The 24,947-nt window shown below is 39.1% G+C and overlaps 1 protein-coding gene and 2 pseudogenes across 6 annotated transcripts in view; 1 reads left to right on the plus strand and 2 right to left on the minus strand.

The window, feature by feature from the left end:
• The window catches only part of TMCC1 (transmembrane and coiled-coil domain family 1), a 219,614-nt gene that overhangs the window by 28,930 nt on the left and 165,737 nt on the right, over window positions 1-24,947 (plus strand). Inside the window, exon 1 of one of the 6 annotated variants that reach the window (XM_060161086.1) lies at window positions 19,089-19,133. The exons of 4 other annotated variants lie outside the window; for them this stretch is intronic. The gene's annotated coding sequence lies outside the window, so the exon portion shown is untranslated. Of the gene's footprint in view, window positions 1-19,088; window positions 19,134-24,947 lie in introns of those variants that run through there. One more of the 6 variants, XM_060161083.1, reaches the window with a different exon arrangement.
• On the minus strand, window positions 2,246-3,461 carry LOC132527666 (zinc finger protein 684-like; annotated as a pseudogene).
• On the minus strand, window positions 15,914-16,736 carry LOC132526764 (protein SET-like; annotated as a pseudogene).

The following is a 24,947-nucleotide window of genomic DNA, read 5'->3' on the forward strand; positions in this document are numbered from 1 at the left end:
ATAAATGCTACCAAAGATATCTTGTTAAAAAACAGTTGATTGTTACTTTGTTCAAAAACCCCTCAGTGTTTTTCTCTCATCCACAGAAGGAAGTCTGAACACCTTAACGTAGTGATTACCACCCATTAGGTTTCTACCATCTCACTTTCTTGTTTCTCTAGAAACTTTCCCAGAAGTAGCCCTTCTTACAAGTGTAAATAAAAGATCTCAAGTGTGCTGCATTAGTGTCCCCCATGTGACAAATAATACTCCAAATAGGGGAGACAGGTTGATACAAGTACACTAATAGTTTATTCAGTTTTCTTTTGTGTGCTTGCCCTCTCCCACTCACCTTGTTTACAGGAAAATTAAAAAAATTACAGGAGTATTCTTAAAAATTAAAGCAGAAAAGTGTAAAGAAGTTGAAACAATCTGAAATTCCATCTCACGTGGATGATTACCATTAAAAGTTTTGTAAATATTTTTCCATACGTGTGTCTTTGAAAATGTATCTACACATATAGATGTATGAATATGAAGTAATTTTACACAAATAGGATAATATTATAATGCTGTTTTTCTTTTGCCTCAGACATAGGTTTTGGAGATTTTTGTGTCAATAAGAGACCAGTGTTCAAGATGGTATATTTCTTTTTTGGCTGCACTGCACAGCTTGGGGGATCTTAGTTCCCTGACCAGGGATTGAACCCCAGGCCCTTGGCAGTGAAAGGGCGGAATCCTAACCACTGGACGGCCAGGCAATTCCCAAAATGGTATATTTCAAGAATGATGAGGGGCTTCCCTGGTGGCGCAGTGGTTGAGAGTCCGCCTGCCAATGCAGAGGACACGAGTTCGTGCCCCGGTCCGGGAGGATCCCACGTGCCGCAGAGCGGCTGGGCCCGTGGGCCATGGCCGTTGAGCCTGCGCGTCTGGAGCCTGTGCTCCGTAGCGGGAGAGGCCACAACAGTGAGAGGCCCGCATACCCCCCCCCCCCAAAAAAAAATAAAAAGAATGATGAGAAGCCTGCTTGCTTGAGAGAGTAAGAAGCTGGTCTGACTTCCCTGACCTTCTAGATTAGAGTAGATGTTGCTCCTCTGGGCTTCCACAGCACCCTGGTTGTCCCATCATGGCCCTTACTGCATTCCGTTGTTTGTCTACTTAAACCAAAGTCCCCCGTATCTGTCTCTGTATTCCTTGAGCCCAGAACAGTGCCTGACACCTAGTGGACATTTCAGTGTTTGCTGAATGGATGAATGACCGTATGAATGTCTTAGATGAAGTAAGGTGGTTTGCCATGAAAAGAACTTGCCGCATGTATTCTTTAAAACCACTTATCTCTGTTTGCTTTGATTATTCATTTACCAAGTAACGTTTTGGTATTAATTCAGTTTACCAGTTAATTACCAGGGATTTTACTGCTGAGAAAAGAAGGTACTGACTGTAAACTGGTTGACAGTTATAATTCTGATTATAAATTAAAATAATAGTGCTGTGGGACAGATGAGTGTGAGACTTTGGATAATATGAACCATTTTTTCTCCAGAGTATAATTATTCCTTTAGATAAGGTGGTATCCAGGTTCTGTTTGAGCAGCGATATAGGTGTGGTGTGGTGAATAGAAGGTGGGATTCAACTTTTTTTTTATACATTTTTTATTGTAGTAAAATATACAGAATGTAAAATGTACTATCTAAACCATTTTTTTTTTTTTTTTTTTTTTGCGGTATGCGGGCCTCTCACTGTTGAGGCCTCTCCCGTTGCGGAGCACAGGCTCCAGACGCGCAGGCTCAGCGGCCATGGCTCATGGGCCCAGCTGCTCCGCGGCATGTGGGATCTTCCCGGACTGGGGCACGAACCCATGTCCCCTGCATCGGCAGGCAGACTCTCAACCACTGTGCCACCAGGGAAGCCCTAAACCATTTTTAAGTGTACAATTCATTGGCATTAAGTACGTTCACAATGTTGTGCAACCATCGTTATAACAGATATAATTTTGTATAATGTGCATAGCATATATTTCAAACCCACAGTTATACAAATTTCTTAAGCAATGCAGACATTTGTATAAATTGTGTAAAAATCATAAATTAGGGGCAGTGTACACATGCAATTATAGTCAGTCTGATGCCTTAATTCAATTTTTTCACAACTTCCTCAGTTTTACTGTAAAGTTGTCTGTAGCTCAAAATTTCCTGTAATCTTTTCAATAAAATTAGTAATATCACTTATAGAACATGAATTTCAGAACATGCTTTTCCACATTTATTTAACTGATAGGGTTTTTCTCATGATGAATTCTTTGCTGCTGCTTCAGTAAAAGGCTAATTTTAAGTTTTCCCACATTTAACAAAGCTCCCTTGTTTTTATGACTTCTTTGATGGAGCTTGAGATGTATCTTCCAGTTAAAAGATTTCCCACATGTGTTGCATTTATTTTGTTGCTCTGCTGTGAGTTGAGTAATATTTAAGGAAATGTGATCTCTTGATGAAGGCTTTGCCACATTCAGTGCACCCGTGGGGTTTCTCGCCTGTATGAATTCTCTGATGCATGATCAACACTGATGAGTCTGCAAAGGCTTTGCCACATTCTCTGCATTGGTATGGTTTCTCGTCTGTATGGATTCTGGAGTGTTTATAAAGGGATGAGCTATACTTGAAGCTTTTCCCACACTCCCTACATTCAAATGAGTTCTCAGGTGTGTGCGATTTCACATGCTGAGTAAAGGAGGAGTTCCAGGTGAATGATTTCCCACATTGACCACATTCATAAGCCTTCACTCCAGTGTGGAGTCTCTGATGGACCACGGGTTGTGCTTTATGCGTAAAAGCTTTCCCACAATCACTGCACACAAAGGGTTTCTCTCCACTATGAATTTTTTGATGAGCTGCAAGGTGTCCCTTACTGTTAAAGGCTTTCCCACAGTCACTGCGTTCAAAGGTGTTTTTTTTTTCTTGTATGCTTTTTTCATGTCTAATGAGACGAGACTTCTTTTTGGAAGGCTTTCCCACATTCACTGCACCCAAAGGTTTTTTTCCTTCTGTGCTTTTTTTCATGTCTAATAAGACACAACTTGTTTCTGAAGGCTTTTCCACATTCCTTGTATTCATGAGTTTTCTCTGATATAACTTTTATTCTAACTAAGAAAGTATGTTAGGTTGCAAACACTTTCCATTTGATTCACACTTATGTTGTTTTTGTCTTGAAGAAATAAAATTTATACTCAGTTTACAATTTTGGACTGTCTTGTTGGTCAGTGTTTTCTTGAAGGTGAACATACCTTGGTTTAAAAATTTGTCTTTGCTTCCTTCTCCTTCCTGTCCCTCTAGCTCATCATCAAGTAAGCAGATAACTTCCACTGAGATGAGGTTTCTAAAGTTCTCCAGCATCACATTCCAATACAGCTTCCTCTGAGCACATCGCAGCAGCTGCCACTCCTCCAGGGTGAAGTCCACGGCCACATCCTGGAATGTCACTGATCCCATCCTGTGGCCCTAGGTTGGCTTTTTGTAGATTTTAACCAGGGCCGCTGGAAACTGAAACAGGCAGGAATATACAAGAGGGACCCTCAGGTTCAATTACACAGCCTTCAATTTTGCTTTCTTCACATGAACTGAGAAGCCGATCTCTGCTCTCCACCTGTCCCTCAAGCCCTTCTGGCTCACCCGCCGCTCACTACTGAAACACCCAGGATTCAATTTTGACTCTGCCACTTATTAGCTCTGAGATATTAGGCAAGTCCCTTAACCATTTTAAGATTTACTTTCTTTATTCATTAAGTGAATAACTGGCTGCTCAGATCTAGCCCAACTCTAAAACTCTGTGACTATGAAATAAGAGCCATACTTTACCTTGGTCCATTGAAGCCTAAACTGTATACACTTCTTACTATCTCACTCAAGACATGTAAATCGCCTAAAGTAAAGGCCGGGGAGTATAGTGCCTCAGACCCTTAGAAAAACTACAGAATGAAGCAAGAGGTAGCACTGTGATAGTGTTTAGAGGAAGTATGAAGCTGAAACTTCTTTTGCATTCTTTGCATTATTTCATAACCAGTTCTAGATTAAAATAATTATGTTGTTTGTGAATAATAATATGTCACTTGGGGATAGAGAGGATGTTGATTTGGTTCCTCAGTTTTCTAGCCTTATTCTGGGTAACTTGGTGAACTAGGATTGATTGTGTCCTCTTTCTTTCTCTGACTTTTTTTTTTACTCTCAGTAGAAGGCTCTCGAGATTCAGTCTCATTGTCTGTGACACACATAGGTTAGATCAGTGATAGAAAAGAGTTGGGAGACTTGTTTTCCTTCTTCATTTTGAGTTAACAAAGCAAATTGCTTTACTTCTCTATGCTTGATTCTTTTTACTAATAGAAGACGAAATCTGACTGTTCTTACATTATGTGCTTTGGGATAATGAGGTAATTCTTTGGAACCTTTTTAAAAATTTCATTTAAAAAAACTTGATGGGGCTTCCCTGGTGGCGCGGTGGTTGGGAGTCCGCCTTCCGGTGCCGGGGATGCGGGTTCATGCCACAGTCTGCGAGGATCCCGCATGCCGCGGAGCGGCTGGGCCCGTGAGCCATGGCCGCTGGGCTTGCGCGTCCGGAGCCTGTGCTCCGCGGTGGGAGAGGCTGCGGCAGTGAGAGCCCTGCGTACCGCAAAAACAAAAAACAAAAACCAAAAAAGCTTGATGTACAATTTCTAGTAAATGCATAAATTTAAGATGTATATATAGCTTAATGAATTTTTACATATGTATGCTGCTGTATGTGTATAATTATAACTACCAGTCAGACCAAGGCGTAGAACATTTTCCTCCCCCTAGAATTCCTTTATGCCCCTTTCCAGTCAGTACCCTCTTTTTGAACACTTTGAGTGCTTTATTATTCATATTAGGAAGCCAGTGAAGGGGCTTCCCTGGTGGCGCAGTGGTTGAGAGTCCACCTGCTGATGCAGGGGACACGGGTTCGTGCCCCAGTCCGGGAAGATCCCACGTGCCGCGGAGCGGCTGGGCCCGTGAGCCATGGCCGCTGAGCCTGTGCGTCCGGAGCCTGTGCTCCGCAACGGGAGAGGCCACAACAGTGAGAGGCCCTGTGTACCGCAAAAAAAGAAAAAGAAAGCCAGTGAGGGCAAATCTTTTATGTTTCATCAGTAATTTGAATCTTGAAACCTGTAATAAAGTCTGATCTGTAGATCGTAAGGTCTTTAGCCTTTTAGAAATAGATAAGGCATAATTGTGTAAAAATGCTTTTCTAATAAAATTTTAATCCAGGCTACAGAGGGAGTAGTTTTTTTTTAAGATTTTTTTTTTTTGACGTGGACCATTTTTAAAGTCTTCATTGAATTTGTTACAATATTGCTTCTGTTTTATGTTTTGGGGTTTTGGCTGTGAGGCATGTGGGATCTTAGTTCCCTGACCAGGGATTGAACTCACAGCCCCTGCAGGGGAAGGGGGAATTGCAACCACTGAACTGCCAGGGATGTTCCCAGAGGGAGTAGTTTTACACTGATAAAGGGGCAGTGTTATTTACCAGCATTTTCTTTTCTGTGTAGACATTTTCCTGAAAATTTTTGGGTTGTCTGAAAGTCAGTTTATTTGGAAAGTTGTAAGTAAGTGGGAAAAGGAAAGTTGTTTGGGCAGATGAATGAAGAAGTTGTTCAAGGTCTGTGAGTTCCAGTCTTCCTTCTACGTGTGCCATTGTGTAACCCTGTGAACAAGGCCTAACCTTATTTTTTACATCTAATATTTTGTCATGAATTATTTTATCCACTGTTTTTAATGACTTTGAATTATTGAAACACCATTGAGAACTGTTTGCTTACCGTCAAAACAGGCAATTCCCCTAAGCAACCATATCTATACACAGGCTTTACTCAGTCACTGAAATAGCCTGGGGTTTTTAGGCCAAGGAAGCTATCCAAGAATTTTGTGAATAAGGCTGAGTATTGACTTTGCCAGAATTCATGGGGACGTTGTCTTCTTGTTTTGTATGGTGGAAGAGGGTTTTTCATCCAAACATTGCCCCAATGTTTTTTCCTTTTCCTACTGAGGTTTTTTTTTTTTTATGTCTAGAGATTTAACTTCTTTAAAAATTTATTTTTTTAAATTTTTATTTTATTTTGGAGTATAGTGGTTTACACAGTGGTTTACACTGTTTCAGGTGTACAGCAAGGAGATTCTGTTATACACACAGACACACACACACACACACATCTATTTTCCAGATTCTTTTCCTATATAGGTTATTACAGAGTATTGAGTAGAGTTCCCTGTGCTATACAGTAGGTCCTCGTTGATTGTTTTATATATGATAACGTGTATATGTTAATCCCAACCTCCTAATTTATCCCTCCCCCCTTCCTTTCCCCTTTAGTAACTATAAGTTTCTTTTCTAAGTCTGTGAATCTGTTTCTGTTTTGTAAATAAGTTCATTTGTATCATTTTTTTTAGATTCCACATATAAGTGATAGCATTTGATATTTGTCTTTCTCTGTCTGACTTCACTTAGTATGATCATGTCTGGGTCCATCCATGTTGCTGCACATGGCATAATTTCATTCTTTTTTATGGCTGAGTAATATTCCATTGTATATATATACACATCTCATCTCTTTTAAAATAAAATTTATTATTTATTTTTGGCTGTGTTGGGTCTTTGTTGCTGCCTGTGGGCTTTCTCTAGTTGTGGTGAGCGGGGACTGCTCTTTGTTGCGATGCGTGGGCTTCTCCTTGCCGTGGCTTCTCCTTGCAGAACATGGGCTCTAGGCGCGCGGGCTTCAGTAATTGTGTCTCGTGGGCTCTAGAGCACAGGCTCAGTAGTTGTGGCGCACGGGCTTAGTTGCTACGCGGCATGTGGGATCTTCCCGGATCAGGGATCGAACCCGTGTCCCCTGCATTGGCAGGTGGATTCTTAACCACTGCACCACTAGGGAAGTCCCTGTACCATATCCTCTTTATCCATTCCTCTGTTGATGGACATTTAGGTTGCTTCCATGTCTTGGCTCTTGTAATTAGTGCTGCAGTGAACACTGGGGTGCATGTATCTTTTCGAATTATGGTTTTCTCCAGTTATATGCCCAGGAGTGGGATTGCTGGATCATATGGTAGCTCTATTTTTAGTTTTTTAAAGAACCTCCATACTGTTCTCCATGGTGGCTGTACCAGTTTCCCACAACAGTGTAGGAGGGTTCCCTTTTCTCCACACCCTCTCCAGCATTTACTGTTTGTAGATTTTTGATGATGGCCACTCTGACCAGTGTGAGGTGATACCTCATTGTAGTTTTGATTTGTGTTTCCCCAATAATTAGTGATATTGAGCATCTTTTCGTGTGCTTTTTAGCCATCTGTATGTCTTCTTTGGAGAAATGTCTATTTAGATCTTCTGCCCATTTTTTGGTTGGGCTGTTGTTTTTTTGATATTGAGCTGCATGAGCTGTTGTATATTTTGGAGATTAATCTGTTGTCAGTCTCATCTTTTGCAAATATTTTCTCCCATTCCGAGGGTTGTCTTTTTGTTTTGGGTATGGTTTCCTTTGCTGTGCAAAAGCTTTTAAGTTTAATTAGGTCCCACTTGTTTATTTTTGTTTTCATTTTCATTACTCTAGGAGGTGAATCCAAAAAGATATTGCTGAGATTTATGTCAAAGAGTGTTCTTCCTATGTTTTCCTCTCAGAGTTTTATAGTATCCGGTCTTACATTTAGGTCTTTAGTCCATTTTGAGTTTATTTTTGTGTATGGTGTTAGTGTTCTAATTTCTTTCTTTTACATGTGGCCGGTTTTCCCACCATTTATGGAAGAAACTGTCTCTTCTCCCTTGTATATTCTTACCTCCTTTGTCATAGATTAATTGACCATAGTTGTATGGGTAAACTTGTTTAAATGTTATTTTTTGGTAGACTTTTATTTTCAGTAATTTGTTTTGAGATAAGTTGAGTAGGAGGTTCAGATTCCAAGACAAACGGGGATTTATCTTTGCTTTGGGACTTGACAGCGAGATATTAAAAAAATAATAATTTTGTTTTGAAAATTGTAATCAAACTTAGATTTAGATTGCTTTATTTTAGAGTATTCAATGGAGTTTGATTTTTTGATGGTTTCCTCATGTAAATAGGAAGCCAGCAGAAGAAGGCCTGTGATGAATAAACTTCATTATCTCTGCTAAAGGGACCTTGTTAAAGGAAATTAGATGTAGTAAAGATCATGATGTTGGGAGCTTGACCTAGTATTGAACGTTTTGTGATTTCAGGCACCTGAACTTTGACCTAGGCAATGTGGACCATGTTTGATGGTTCTTGAGCATGGTTCATGCATTTGATCATTCATGCAACATATTTTTATTGAAGTAACCAGGCATTGAGGATATAATGTGGAGGAAACCCTGATGTGATACCATCCCCCATGGAACCTGTGGGCTGGTGGAGGAAATAAATATTAATATTAAATTAAATGTAAAATTATAACTGCAGCAGTGGTATAAGTGATATTAGTGAAACTTGACCAGGTTAGAAAATGCATCCTCAAGAAATGGTACTTCTGCTATGATTTGATGGAAGAGTAGGTATTGACTTGGCAAAGAGAGGAAGGATGGTTGTCCAGGCAGAAGGAACAGCAGGTGCAAAGGCCCTGTGGTAGAAGGGAAAATGGTGAAATGAGGCTAGTGTGGCCTGAGAAGTGACAGCTAGAGGGAGAATGAAATGGTTTGAGGTGGAGAGATAGGCCTTCTCTTGCAGGTTTTTATTAAAGATTTTGTTAAGTTTTTGCCTTTATTCTAAGAGGAACAAGGAACCGTTAGAGGGCTTTAAGCAAGAAAGGACAAAGTCAGACTTGTTTTTTTTCTTTTTTTTCTTTTTGGCTGTGCCACATGGCTTGTGGGATCTCAGTTCCCCAACCAGGGATTGAACCTGGAGCCACCGCAGTGAAAGCCTGGAATCCTAATGACTAGGCAACCACGGAACTCCCCAGACTTGCTTTTTTTTTTTTTTTTTTTTTGCCGTATGCGGGCCTCTCACTGCTGTGGCCTCTCCCGTTGCGGAGCACAGGCTCCGGACGCGCAGGCTCAGCGGCCATGGCTCACGGGCCCAGCCGCTCCGCGGCATGTGGGATCTTCCTGGACCGGGGCACGAACCCGTGTCCCCTGCATCGGCAGGCGGACTCTCAACCACTGCGCCACCAGGGAAGCCTGTACTGCAGTTTTAACCAAAGAGTAGGCATTGGATAATATTTCCTGAATGAATGACTAGATCAGTAATTTTAATGCTTTCCAGAAATAGTGTTCTCCTGCTCATGTTTCTCATGTTGGCAGATAATTAAGGCTGCATTATTAATTGATATTTGCACTTAATAATAGTGTACTCTCCTTACCCAACAACCCCTTCCCCTTCCATAAGCCATGACCTGATTGCTCAGAAGCATGTTACCTAATGGAATCAACATAGAAAATTAAAAATAGCTATCTGCATGGTATTATTTAGCTTTGAGTTATTTTGTTCTCTACTTATGCTAGCTGGTTTATAATTTGATGAAAGTAGCATATTTGAGTATTTTCTTATTCTTTTGATCATTAAAAAAACTAAAATATATTGAATTCATTTTTTTTAAAATTTATTTTATTATTCTTTTGATCATTAAAAAAACTATATTGAATTTTCATTGTTGTCTTTTTTTTTTTTTTTTTTGGCGGTACGCGGGCCTCTCACTGTTGTGGCCTCTCCCGTTGCGGAGCACAGGCTCCGGACGCGCAGGCTCAGCGGCCATGGCTCACGCGCCCAGCCGCTCCGCGGCATGTGGGATCCTCCCAGACCGGGGCACGAACCCGTGTCCCCTGCACCGGCAGGCGGACTCGCAACCACTGCGCCACCAGGGAAGCCCCATTGTTGTCTTTTTTTTAAAATTTATTTTATTTAATTTATTTTTGGCTACGTTGGGTCTTTGTTGCTGAGCACAGGCTTTCTCTAGTTGGGTGAGCGGGGGCTACTCTTCATTGCCTTGCGCGGGCTTCTCATTGCGGTGGCTTCTCTTGTTGTGGAGCACGGGCTCTAGGTGCGCGGGCTCAGTAGTTGTGGTGCACGGGCTTATTTGCTCCGCGGCACGTGGGATCTTCCCAGACAAGGGCTCGAACCTGTGTACCCTGCATTGGCAGGCAGCCTCTTAGCCACTGCGCCATTAGGAAAGTCCCCTCGTTGTTGTCTTTTATAACTAAGTTGCCTTCATTTCTGTTGAGCAGATGCTTGCTCGAAGGGATTTAAATGACAAGCGTTTTCTGTTTACCCTGCTGGAAGTTTGATCCACTCAGCTGACAGCTTTATTTTTCTTTCCTCAAAAGCCAGAACTAGGCCTACAGGAAGGAAAGGAACGTATTCCGGAGCCAAAGGCTGATGTTGCATAGGCCTGTGGGGGTGCATATTTCAGAAGCTGTGCAGTTGGTTGGCCTGGATCTGTCAAAACAGGTTTGGTTGGTTCTGGCTGTGCCATGGTTTATTTATATGCTTCTGAGTAGTGATCTTGGGAATGAATACATTATGAGTACAGTTTGGAAAGTTGTTGTATCGATTTCTGAGGGAAGTAAAAAAAACCCACCCGAGGAACCCCACTGTTGAACAGGTCTTGGGTTCACTGGTTTAATTTTCTGTGAGTGCCGTCCAGTGATTAAACCTTTGCCTCATCTCAGCAGGAACTGCCAGTTTTTTGGACGCAAGTTAGTTCATGGAAGAGACTTTGTGTGATAGGAAGACAAAACGTGAAATTAAATATATCTTAGCTCTGGCCTAAGTAGATATTGTTAAACATGAGTGAGTTGGATATAACATAAGCTTTCTCTTCTGGTTTCAGGAAAGCATAGTGGAAAAAACCGTAGGATTCTTTTCTAATTTCTGTTGATCCAGCTAGGATATTATGTCTTGCATTTTTAAGGCATTCAAACATTTGTTTAGTTGAATTGTGGGAAAAGGATAGACAGAAGAACAGGACATTCAGTGTTTGAACAGTGTTAAGTAGAAGAACATGAATTGATGAGGTAATTGTATCCTTCTACATTTTTGACTATCAGGATTTAGATTTGGTTACAGATTATGCAATTATATTTACAAAAGAAATGCAGACATTTCAGTAAAGTACTAACAGTTTTCAGATGAGACCTAATCTGAGTGTTAATTAGAAAAGAGTTTACAATTTTGCATTAAATGTAATCCTTCTTAAATCTTACTATTAAATTTATGATCACGATGAGGTACATTTCTTTAAAAAATAATTTTTATTGAATTTTTTATAGCTGGTTTACAATGTTGTATTAGTTTCAAGTGTACAGCAAGGTGATTCAGTTTTATATATATATATATATATATTTTTTTTTTCCGATTCTTTTGCCATATAGGTTATTACAGAGTACTGAGTAGGGTTCTGTGTGCTACACAGTAGGTCCTTATTAGTTATCTGTTTTACATATAGTAGTATGTATATCTCAATTCCAGTCTCCCAATTTATCCCTCTCCCCCTTACCCCTTGGTAACTATAAGTTTGTTTTCTACATCTGTAACTATTTCTGTTTTGCAGATAAGTTCATTTGTACCCTTTTTTTAGATTCCATATATAAGTGGTATCATATGATATTTATCTTTCTCTGACTTCACTCAGTATGGCAATCTCTAGGTCCATCCATGTTGCTGCATATGGCATTATTTCATTCTGTTTTTATGCCTGAGTAATATTCCATTGTGTATATATACCATGTCTTCTTTTATCCATTCCTCTGTTGATGGACATTTAGGTTGCTTCCATGTCTTGGCTATTGTAAATAGTACTGCAGTGAACATTGGGGTGCATGTATCTTTTCGAATTATGGTTTTCTCCGGATATATGCCCAGGAGTGGGATTGCTGGATCATATGGTAGCTCTATTTTTAGTTTTTTAAGGAACCTCCATACTGTTCTCCATGGTGGCTGTACCAGTTTACATTCCCACAGCAGTGTAGGAGGGTTCCCTTTTCTCCACACCCTCTCCAGCATTTACTGTTTGTAGATTTTTTGATGATGGCCATTCTGACCAGTGTGAGGTGATATCTCATTGTAGTTTTGATTTGTGTTTCCCTAATAATTACTGATGTTGAACATCTTTTCATGTGCTTTTTAGCCATCTGAATGTCTTCTTTGGAGAAATTTTTTGTTTTTTAATTTATTTGTTTATTTTTGGCTGCGTTGGGTCTTTGTTGCTGCGCGTCGGCTTCCTCTATTTGTGGCGGGCGGGGGCTACTCGTTGTGGTGCGCGGGCTTCTCACTGAGGTGTCTTGTTGCGGAGCACGGGCTCTAGGCACACGGGCTTCAGTCGTTGTGGCTCGTGGGCTCTAGAGCGCAGGTTCAGTAGTTGTGGTGCACGGGATTAGCTGCTCCACGGCACGTGGGATCTTCCCAGACCAGGGCTCAAACCCATGTCCCCTGCATTGGCAGGTGGATTCTTGACCACTACGCCACCAGGGAAGCCCTGGAGAAATATTTATTTAGATCTTTTGCCCATTTTTTGATTGGGTTTTTTTGTTGTTGATATTGAGCTGCATGAGCTGTTTGTATATTATGGAGATTGATCCCTTGTTGATCGCTTCATTTGCAAATATTTTCTCCCATTCTGTGGGTTGTCTTTTCGTTTTGTTTATCATTTCCTTTGCTGTGCAAAAACTTTTAAGTTTAATCAGGTCCCATTTGTTTACTTTTGTTTTTATTTTCATTACTGTAGGAGGTGGATCCAAAAAGATATTGCTGTGATTTATGTCAAAGAGTGTTTTCCTCTAAGAGTTTTATAGTATCCAGTCTTACATTTAGGTCTTTAATTCATTTTGAGTTTATTTTTGTTTATGGTGTTAGGGAGTGTTCTAATTTTATTTGTTTACATGTAGCTGTCCAGTTTTCCCAGCACCACTTACTGAAGAGACTGTCTTTTCTCCATTGTATATTTTTGCCTCCTTTGTCATAGATTAGGTGACCATAGGTGCATGGGTTTATCTCTGGACTTTCTATCATGTTTCATTGATCTGTATTTCTGTTTTTGTGCCAGTACCACACTGTTGTGATTTCAGTAGCTTTGTGGTATAGTCTGAAGTCGGGGAGCCTGATTCCTCTAGCTTCATTTTTCTTTCTCAAGATTGCTTGGGGACACAGACATAGAGAATGGACTTGAGGACACAGAGAGGAGGAAGGGTAAGCTGGGACGAAGTGAGAGAGTGACATTGACATATATACACTACGAAATGTAAAATAGCTAGTGGGAAGCAGCCACATAGCACAGGGAGATCAGCTTGGTGCTTTGTGACCACCTAGAGGGGTGGGATAGGGAGGGTGGGAGGGAGATGTAAGAGGGAGGGGATATGGAGATATATGTATACATATCGCTGGTTCACTTTGTTATACAGCAGAAACTAACACAACAGTGTAAAGCAATTATACTCCAATAAAGATGTTAAAATTTAAAAAAAGGATTGCTTTGGCTATTTGTGGTCTTTTGTGTTTCCATACAAATTGTAAAATTTTTTGTTCTAATTCTGTGAAAAATGCTAGTGGTAATTTAATAGGTATTGCATTGAATCTGTAGATTGCTTTGGATAGTTTAGTCACTTTGACATTATTGATTATTCCAATCTAAGAACATGGTATATCTCTCCATCTCTTTGTGTCATCTTTGATGTCTTTCATCAGTGTCTTATAGTTTTCTGTGTACAGGTCTTTTATCTCCTTTGGTAGGTTTATTCCTGGGTATTTTATTCTTTTTGATGCTGTGGTAAATGGGATTGTTTCCTTGATTTCTCTTTCTGATCTTTCGTTGTTAGTGTATAGGAATGCAAGAGATTGCTGTGTATTAATTTTGTATCCTGCAGCTTTACCAAATTTATTGTTGCGCTCTAGTAGTTTTCTCGTAGCATCTATAGAATTTTCTATGTACAGTATCATGTCATCTGCAAATAGTGACAGTTTTACTTCTTTTCCAATTTGGATTCTTTTTATTATTATTTTTTTCTTCTCTGATTACTGTGGTTAGGACTTCCAAAACTATGTTGAGTAAAAGTGGCGAGAGTGGACATCTTTGTCTTGTTCCTGATCTTAGAGGAAATGCTTTCAGTTTTTCACTGTTGAGAAAGACATTTGCTGTGGGTTTGTCATATATGGCCTTTATTATGTTGAGGTAGGTTCCCTCTGTGCCCACTTTCTGGAGATTTTTATCATAAATGGGTGTTGATTTTGTCAAAAGCTTTTTCTGCATCTATTGAGATGATCATGTGGTTTTTATTCTTCAATTTGTTGAAGTGGTGTATCACACTGATTGATTTGCAGATATTGAAAAATCCTTGCATCCCTGGGATAAATCCCACTTGATCATGGTGTATGATCCTTTTAATGTGTTGTTGGATTCGATTTGCTAGTATTCTGTTGAGGATTTTTGTGTCTATGTTCATCATTGATATTGGCCTGCAATTTCCTTTTTTTGTGATATCTTTGTCTGGTTTTGGTATCAGGGTGATGGTGGCCTCATAGAATGAGCTTGGGAGTGTTCCTTCCTCTGCGATTTTTTGTAAGAGTTTCAGAAGGGTAGGTGTTAACTCTTCTCTAAATGTTTGATAGCATATGCCTGTGAAGCCATCTGGTCCCGGACTTTTGTTTGTTGGAAGAGTTTAATCACAGTTTCAATTTCAGTACTTGTAATTGGTCTGTTCATATTTTCTACTTATTCCTGGTTCAGTCTTGGAAGGTTGTGCCTTTCTAAGAATTTGTCCATTTCTGCTCAGTTGTCCATTTTATTGGTGTATAGTTGCTTGTAGTAGTCTCTTATGATCCTTTGTATTTCTGTGGTGTCCATTGTAACTTCTCCTTTTTCATTTCTAATTTTATTGATTTGAGTCCTCTCCCTTTTTTTCTGGATGAGTCTGGCTAAAGGTTTATCAATGTTGTTTACCTTCTCAAAGAACCAGCTTTTAGTTTCATTGATCTTTGCTATTGTTTTCTTCGTCTCTATTTCATTTATTTCTGCTCTGATCTTCATGATTTCTTTCCTTCTGCTAACTTAGGGTTTTTTTGTGTGTGTGTATACACATTTAGTTTTATTGTAACAAAGCAACTTGTACACTTTTAACTTTAACACTGAGCATCATCTTTCCTTTCCAGAGAAACAAAAAGAAAACTTTTAAAATAAACAGGAACAAAATTACAATAGAGAATGTCAATTGCATATAAGATCCTACAGGTTCTGCTGATTCTCCCATTGAGTGGCAGGGCTCAAGTCATCATTAGGAGAGAATTTTATTTTAAAAGTGTCATCTTAAACTGCAGGGATGTCCATTAAACATCACAATTAAACATGCCAGAGGAGAAGCCATGTTGTCAAAATGCCCACTTAACCCACCCAAACATCTCAAACCCATTCTTTGCTGACCTTCTATAACCCCATTTTTTAAAGTTTTTTTTCTTTTCTTAAACAAGAGAAAGTAGACAGATACATGTTGGTAAATGCTAACTGTCCATATTCACATAGAGACACAGTGCAATCTCTGAGTCCAGTATACAGAGAAAGGAGGAAAAAAGCTAGAATTCTATGCACTACTGCACAGGGGCCTAGCACCCTCCAGCTTCCAGCAGAGCTAAGGGAGCAGAAGGTTTTTCTTCTTTCCCACAGAGCATGGTGGTGTTGATTCCATAAAGTTTTTGTTGAGACAAGAAGGGATAAAAATGAATTTGAAACAGAAAGGGGTAGAGATTCTTTTCTCACTGAATTCTGCTCAAGGTATTTTCCCCCAAAATAAGTTGTGAGCCATGGTATAAAGGAGAAAAGAGACCTCAAAAACAGGGCGACTGAGCACAAGAGGAGGAGGAGAAAAAAAAAGACTGCAACTTGCTCCCAGGGACTGGAGAAAATTAAAAAAGGAAGGTTGGAATCCATCAGTGTTCCATTAGTCATCTTCTCCTTCATCTTCCTTCATCCTTATCCCCTTCTTCATCAATATCTTCCAATCCTTCTTCCTCTTCATCATCATCGTCACCTTCTTCTCCTTCCCTTTCCTCATCATCCATGTCCGGAACCAAGTAGTACTGTAATGGATTTGGCCAAATATCATCTTTGATGACCTCTCCTAACTCATCTGCACCTGCATCAGAATGATCAGTAAGCCAGGTGAAGAAGCTTTCTGGTTCCTTATGCTGTCTCATCCTGCTGGCTTTATTCTGCGTTTGACTTGAACGTTTTGTCACATCCTTTCTGGATTTCCATTTGATTTCAGTGGACTTTGAAGACGGATCATCACTCTCATTCCGATGAAATTCTTTGGAGAGATCTTTATTTTCGAAGTAAGGGTTTTCATCAAAATAAGAATCTATTCTGTAACCTGATTTAATATCTCCAAATTCTGTCACTTCAACTCTTGTCAAATAATGCAGCGCCTCTTCATCCTCCTCCCCAAGCAGTGCAGACACTTGCGGATGGTTAACAAATGATATTACCCAAAAATGTGGGGTTTTGGCGATCAATTCTGACGTCTTCTGAAGAAATGGTTGGCGGAGTTTGTTATATTTCTGTTGTACTTTCAAAATCTCCTCACTGGCTTGTTCGTCAAGTCTGTCCGTTTTCATTTTGTATTTCATCAGTATGTTCAATTGCTTCTTGCTATTCTTTTTCTTCCTTCGGCAAGTTCGGAGAAGCAGATATTTCCTCTGGCCTGGAGGCAGGAGTCAGTCTCGGTTTCTTCGGTTTCTTTGCTTGGGGTGGAAGTGAAAACTGGTGTTTGGGGGCCATGCTGGGAGAAAAGCCAAGAATCCACCCAAGGAAAGAGGCTCGTACCAGGAGCTCTGAGAACTTTAACTTTGGGTTTTGTTTGTTCTTCTTTCTCTAGTTGCTTTAGGTGTAAGGCTAGGTTAGAGGTATGTGTTTAAAAAAAAAAATAGCAGCTAACACTTACTGAGTATTTGCTTACTTCTTGCCAGGCACTATATAAAGTACTTTCCATGCATGCATTTCTCATTTATTCTTTACAGTAACCCCATGAGATGGGAAATATTTTAATCCATACTTTAGAGATCAAATTCAGTAATTTGCTCAAGGACCCACAGTTAGTAGGCAAGTGTGCCATAATAGCATGTACTGCATGTTTTAAAATTTTACTTCATTTAAGAAATACTGAAAGGTTTTGTATGAAAGTCTGATTTCAGTAGACCATTTTGTTTCAGCTTTGAGGAATTTATATCTTTAGGATTGTTGAGAATCATACAAAGTAAATTATTTAGAGCTACAGAAAATGTTTTGTCATATATGGTAATATTTCATTTGTTTAATATTGAAAGGGGATAAAGAGTTATAAATGTTTCCAGATTGGTAAAGTTTACCTCTGTTGAAGAAATGTAGCTTTCAAAGAAATTAACCATTTTAGAATAGTAATTTTTCTGAAATGTGTGTTCCTTTTTGGCCTTGTAAGAAAAAAATTTTCACCCTGTTAAAGACAGTTTTCTGTGTATGATGAATCTGTTCTTTATTTATTTATTTATTTTTAATTTTTTGACTGCACTCCATGGCATGTGGGATCTTAGTTCCCCAACCAGGGATCGAACCTGGGCCCCCTGCATTGGTGGCGTAGAATCTTAACCACTGGACTGCCAGGGAAGTCCCTAATGAATCTGTTCTTGATAACTCAGGGCTTTTGTTAGGACCATCAGTTAATTTATTTCACTGTAATGCACTACTTTTTTTCTTTTCCCTTGCTCTAAGTTCTCTTATAGTTTGTGCACGCTGCTTCTTATAATTCTTTTATTTAAATAAACGTAAGAATTAATATGTAAGTCAAGAATTAGATTGGCCTCACCTGTAAAGAAGCATGCAGCTCACCAGATTCTGGGGGGAAAAAAAGATAGTATTCTTATAGCTACCATTAATTGCGTACTTCCAAATTTGGCAGAGGTGATTTTCATATATTATTTCTTTTAATTCTTACAACAACCATATGAGTTAGATATTATTATAGAAAATGAGACTGAGGCTTAGAAAGCCAAGACTCCCTTTGCTACCAATTATTGAAACTGACAATCAAATATAGGACTGATTGGTTCTAAGGTCTAGATTCTTATCTACTATTTCATACTCCTTGCATTTCTTTCCTGATTGTTTCACAGTTCTTGGCTCAGTGTTGAGTATGTAGGTGTTCAAAACTAATGTTTGTTTCTTTATCACTTTATTAAATTTTTTTAAATTTTAATGAAGTATAATTAACATGCAATAAGTTGCACATAAAGTTTTTAATTTAGTGAGTTTTGACATAAGTATACACTTTTGAAACCATCACCATAATCAAGATAAATATTTTCATCACCCCCCAAAGTTTCCCCTTGTCCCTTGTAATCCATCTTTCCCTCCAATTCCATGCACAGGCAATCACTGTAGGTTAATTTTATATGCATACATATATATGTATATTATATATAATTTTTTATATAAATGGAATCATAAAGCTTGTATTTTTGCTTGGCTTCTTTTACTCAGCATAATGCTTTTGAAGTTCATTGATGTTATTGCATGTATTGATCTTTTTTTTTTTTAGTTTTTATTGCTGAGCAGTGTTCTATCATATGGATTGTTATCCATCTAGTTTGGGGGCTATTATAAATAAAGCTGCTGTAAACATCTATGTACAAGTCTTTGGATGTATGTTTTCATTTCTCTTGGGTAAAAATCTGGAATGGAATGGATAGGTCATATGGAGGGTGTTTGTTAAATTTTTTAAGAAAGTGCTGTTAGCTTCCTATTGCTGTAACAAATGACCACAAACTTAATGGCTTAAAACAACACATGTTTATTGTCTTACATTTCTGGGGGCCAGAAGTCTGAAATGGATCTCACTAGGCTAAAATCAAGATGTTGGCAAGGCTGTATTTTTTCTGGAGATTCTAGGGGAGAATCCTATTTTCTTGCCTCTTGCTTCTAGAGGCTGTTTATACTCCTTGGTTCATGACCCCCTTTCATCTTCAAAATATAATCACACCGACCTCTCTTTCTGTGTCCCATCGCCTCTGACTCTGACACTCTTGCCTCCCTCTTTCACTTATAAGGACCTATGTGATTACATTGAGCCCTCCTGGATAATGCAGGATAACCTCCCAGTGTCAAAATCTTTGATTCCATCACGTCTGCAGTCTCTCTTGTCAGGTAAGGTAACATATTCACAGGATAGAAACATCTTTGGGGGGCCGTTCTGCCTACCATACTGCCACACGTTTTCCAAAGAGGTTATACCATTTAGTATTAGCACTAGCTGCAGTTGCTCCACATCCTCTCTGATACTTAGTTTGAGTGATCTTTTAAATCAATTTAATTAAAAGAATTTTAATTTTCATTTTGAAATAATTTCAAATCTATAAAGAGTTGCAAAACTAGCCAAAGAATCCCCCGAATTCTTCACCCAGAGTCCCCAAAGTTCACATTTTATTGATCACAGTACAATTACCAAAATCAGGAAGTGAACATCAATACAATACTGTTATCTAACCTATAAATCCTGTTCAAATTTTGCCAATTATCTTTTCTTTTGTTTCCCGGTCCAAGATCTAGGGCAGAGTCGGTATAGTCTCCTTTAATTTGGGACGATTCCTCAGTCTTTCTTTAACTTTCGTGAGTTAGACCAGTATTAAACTGGTATTAGGCCTCCTTTATACTTAGATTATTGAGGACCCCAAAAAGCTTTTGTTTATTTGGGTTATGTTTATTGATATTTACTGTATTAGCAATCAAAACAGATTTTAAAGAATATTTAATTAATTTAAAAAGTAATAAACCCATTACATGTTAATATGAATAACACGTCATTTTCTAAAATAATATTTAATAAGAGTAGGATTATTTTACATTTGTGCCAATCTCTTTAATGTTTGACTTCATACAAGACAGCTAGATTCTTATATCCCATTAGCCCTAAGAGCCATGAGAACGTCACGTTATCCTCATGAGAGGGTGAAAGTGAAAAAGGCAAAAAATGTCTCAATATTATAATAAGGGTTATGATAATAACCGTGTTGTTTTCTCTTCTTGAGGTGGTTTTGTCCGGTTTTGGTATCAGTAATGCTGGCTTCATAGGATGATTAGGAAGTATTCCCTCCTCTTCAATTTTTTGGAAAAGTTTAAGAAAGATTGGTATTAGTTCTTCTTTAAATGCTTGGTAGAATTGACCAGTGAAACAAATCAAGTCAGGGCTTTTATTTGTCGGGAGATTTTTGATTACTGATTCAATCTCCTTACTCTTTATAGGTCTATTTTCCTATTTCCTCTTTTTTTTAAAAAAAAAAATTATTTATTTATTTATTTATGGCTGTGTTGGGTCTTTGTTGCTGCACGTGCGCAGGCTTTCTGTAGTTGTGGCGAGCGGGAGCTACTCTTCGTTGTGGTGCGTGGGCTTCTCATTGCGGTGGCTTCTCTTGTTGTGGAGCACGGGCTCTAGGCACGCGGGCTTCAGTGGTTGTGGCTCGTGGGCTCTAGAGTGCAGGCTCAGTAGTTGGGGCACACGGGCTTAGTTGCTTTGCGGCATGTGGGATCTTCCCGGACCAGGGCTCGAACCTGTGTCCCCTGCATTGGCAGGCGGATTCTTAGCCACTGCGCCACCAGGGAAGTCCCTTTCTATTTCTTCTTGATTTAGTCTTGGTAGATTTTGTGTTTCTAGGAATTTGTTAGCTAATATATGGTCTGTCCTGGAAGGTGTCCCATGTGAACTTGAGAAGAATGTGTATGCAGTTGCTTTCCAACATCCTAGTCTTTAGGCTCTTGCTCCCGATAGGGGGGAAAGGAGGCGGGGAGAAGGATTGGGAGAACAGGAAACCAGTCCTTTAAATAAATCCCTTGGAAGTCACTTAGCTGGAGAGGGAGGGCCTTGCAACTACAGGGTGGTGCGGGGTGGTGGGGAGGTAAGGTGCAACAAAAATGGGCACCTGTCTCTTTGCAGCTTTGTGATCAGAAGCAATAATCAGTGATCAGGGCATAGATCTGTGATATTTGGAAGACAGGGTCTTTTTTTTGCCCACCCTAGGTCCCACAAGCTGTGTCCAAGCTGTTGTAGGAACCTTGCTCAGCTCACGTCCATGTTGCTGGAGGAAGCTGTGTAGCTGCTACAGTGCTAAGAGTTGAAATTGAAATTAAATGCAACTTATTGTCCAAGCCTTCCCCCTTGGAAGATCCAAGCCTTAAATAGACTCCATAGTTCCAAAATACATCAGATAGAGTCTGCCAGTGCATTTGCTGTCTAGCAGTTATCAACTACTCACTGGGCAGTCTCACTTTGACCATATTTCTCACTTTAATGAAACACTGTATCTTAGTATTTTGTATTCTCATGTTTGCGTGTTCATTCATTCACAGAACAGTTTAAGCTAAGGCCCTATAACTACCTGTTCTTTGTAGTCACTGTAAGGTCCTCTTGCTTTGGCCATATTTATTGAATAAACTCAAGGAAGGGTGATAAAACTGTATTTGTGACTGAAGAGATTACATTTTTCAAAGTAGTAAATGTCTATTGAATTTCCTTGATTATATCTTTCTCATTTCTGTCTCAAGAGAAAGATTTGTTTTGAGTGTGAATGACTGGGCTGGGAAAAGATGTTGCTAAATCACAAATCCCCTTAGGAGGTAGCTGGAAAAATGTTGTCCCTTATAAAATAGAAGCATGAGAAGAAATAATGACTTCAAGAATAGAACTGTTGAATAAATTTGCAGTGTAGCAAAGCATAAAGTATGTGTTACCATTGAAACCATCTCAAATGACCTACAGTGAAGGAGAAAGAGCATAAGTTAGAGACTTTTTTAAAATCTGAAAAACATGACGAAGTTTCATTTCTAAACTTTGTGTTCATCCATTTACTCTAGAGAGATTTACGACTGGCTCTGTGGCAGTTGAGCAAAATTTGACATTCTGAAGGCGTATTGAAATGTAACATATGTTATATGTTTATTATGAGTGTTTTTTCCTTTTTCTTTTGAATGACATATTGTGACTGCTTGATGATGTAAGAAATTTGAAATCAGGATTTTTTAAAAATTGAAGTATAGTTGATTTACAGCGTTGTGTTAGTTTCAGGTGTACAGCAAAGTGATTCAGTTATACACACACACACAAACACACACACACATGTATCTATTCTTTTTCAGATTCTTTTCCATTTTAGGTTATTACAAGATATTGAACATAGCTCCCTGTGCTATACAGTAGGCCTTGTTTATCTGTTTTATATATAGTAGTATGTATCTGTTAAGCACAAAGTCCCAGTTTATCCCTACCCCCTTTCCGCTTTGGCAAGCGTAAGTTTGTTTTCTCTGTCTGTGAGTCTGTTTCTGTCTTGTAAATAAGTTTATTTCATTCTTTTTTATGGCTGAGTAGTAGTCCATTGTATACATAATACCACATCTTCTTCAACCATTCATCTGTTGATGGACATTTAGGTTGCTTCCATGTCTTGGCTATTGTAACTAGTGCTGCTATGAATATTGGGGTGCATGTATCTTTTTTAATTAGAGTTTTCTCCGGACATATGCCCAAGAGTGGAATTGCTGGATCGTATGGCAACTCTATTTTTAGTTTTTTAGGGAACCTCCATACTGTTTTCCATAGTGGCTGCACCAGCTTACATTGGGAAAGTCCTTATTTCCTCTTCATTTATGAAGGATATTTTCACTGGATATAGAATACTGGTTCGGCAGTTTTTTCTTACATTTTAAAGTTGCTACTCCAGTATCATCTTGCTTGGACAGTTGCTGACAAGAAGCTTATTATAATCCTTATCCTGTTCCTCTGTATATAATATGTTTTTTCCCCTCTCTGACTGCCTTCAAGATTTTCTCTTTGCCTTTCAGCGATTTGAATATGATATGCTTAGTTTTTTTGTTTTTGTTTTTTTGTTATTTATCCTGTTTGATGTTTTTGGACCCTTTTAAGTCTGTAGTTTGGTGTCTTGTTACTAATTTTGGTAAGTTCTTGGCCATTCAAATATTTCTTCTGCTCTGTTCTTTCTTCTCCAGGCACTCTGAGTGTTACACGGTTTGATATTTTCCCACAGTTCTTGGATGTTTTTTTTCTGTTTTATTTTCCTATTCTTTTTCTTCCTTACATTTCAGTTTGAGCAATTTCTATTAGCTGGTCTTCAAGTTCACTGATTCTTTTTTTAGCTGTTTCAAATCTACTAATAAGCTTGTCAGAAGCATTTGTTATTTATTACCATGTTTTTTCCACTTGATTTTTTCTTATGATTTCCATGTCTCTCTGAAATTACCTATCTGATCTTGCATGTTGTCTACCTTTTCCATTAGAGTCTTCACCATATTAATCATGTTTTAAATTCCCTGATAACTCTAAAATCTATATCATGTCTGAATCTAGTTCTGATAATTGCTTTGTTTCCTCAAACTGTGTTTTTATTACTGCCTTTGGCATGCTTCATAATTTCTTGTTGAAACGTGACCATTTTGTATAGAACAGGAAGTACTGAGGTAAATATCTGATATGCTTGGAGAACACTGCAAGTTTCCTTCTGCTAGTCCTTTAGGGTGGAATTTGAATTAATCTGTTAGGGGTTGAGCTATGTTTAAACATTATTATTGCTATGGTTACCAGAGTTGACATTTGTTGTTGCCATGGAAACCAGAGACTTCAGATTTCCCTAGTGTCTCTTATCTCCCTGCTTGGCTTTGGGTTTTCCCTTTGTGCTGTTTCACACAGTGAGTTCGTCCTTTGCAGCTATATTCCATTGTTATTTTTACTCAAAGCTTATTAGCCTGGTAGTGGAGGGTGGGGGGAGTTTTGTGGTGGTTTGTTAAACCTCAGATTTTGGCAGGCACTAGAACCTGGATCTCGGAGCTGTGGCCTTCATAAAACTTTCTACTTCTAGGAGTGGAGTTGTTCCCCGTCCTTGTTTTTCCCCAACTGCTGCGTCTGGGTTAGGTTTTCTAACACCACCACCCCCTTTTTTTAAGGCAAAGTTTTTTTTTTAAATAGATTTTAACCAATAATGGTTTATTCTTTATTTGAATTTTCTATTTAAAGCAGCCTTCTCTGCCCCTGTATTTTATTTTATTTTATTTTTTTGGCCATACCACAGGATCTTAGTTCCCCAACCAGGGATCCATCCCATGCCCCCTGCAATGGAAGTGTGGAGTCTTAACCACTGGACCGCCAGGGAAGTCCCTAAGTTAAAGTTTTTAAAGCCCTTTCCCCCTGTATTAAGATTGTTACTTTAGAGAAATAGTGAAGATTGGGTGTAGTCTCCTTTTCTTTCTTCCAGCTATAGTGAGATTCTGCCAGTGTTCTCAGGGTACAGGCCTTGGTGATTTTTTTTTTTTTCTTGCAGATTAAGTCTTTCATTCCATAGGGAGATAGAGGAAATAGATCTGGGCTGATTGGCATTGGCTGCCAAGCTCCACAGAGGTGGGGGCAGGGATGAGGAACTTTCTTTGCATTCTCTCAGATCCCCCCCCCCCGCCCCCGCATTAGAGAGCCTTTTGGGATTTCTGGAGGAAAAGCCTGTAATAGGCTGGAAACTCTCCTATGATTGCAGCCCCCAGAGACTTTACACTCTCATGCTAGCCCACATTCAGTCTTCAGCAATTTATCATAATTTGTGGTTTAATCTTCCTGACCGCAATGGGATTCTGTCATGCTCTTGGGGCTATATTTCCTTTGGTTAGAGAGAAAGCTTTCTGTCTTTTAGGGTTTTGGGTGCTTGTCCAGCCTCTGTATTGCTTCATCCCATCTGTATTGCCGACAGGTTGGGTCAGGAGACAGTGTGGGTGGTGGGGAGAATGTGATTTCATCTACTCTTTCTAAACCTTAGGAATCCACATTGTGGTCAGAGAATAACTTGTGAAACTTGCCTTAGTGCTCAGCATATGGATCAGTTTTTGTAAGTGATCTCTTTGTGCTTGATAGAGTATTTATTCTGCAGTTACTGGGTGCTGTGTTATATAAATGTCTGTTTAGTTCCAGTTTGT

Source organism: Lagenorhynchus albirostris, chromosome 10 (assembly GCF_949774975.1).
Source record: "Lagenorhynchus albirostris chromosome 10, mLagAlb1.1, whole genome shotgun sequence".
NCBI lineage: Eukaryota > Metazoa > Chordata > Mammalia > Artiodactyla > Delphinidae > Lagenorhynchus > Lagenorhynchus albirostris.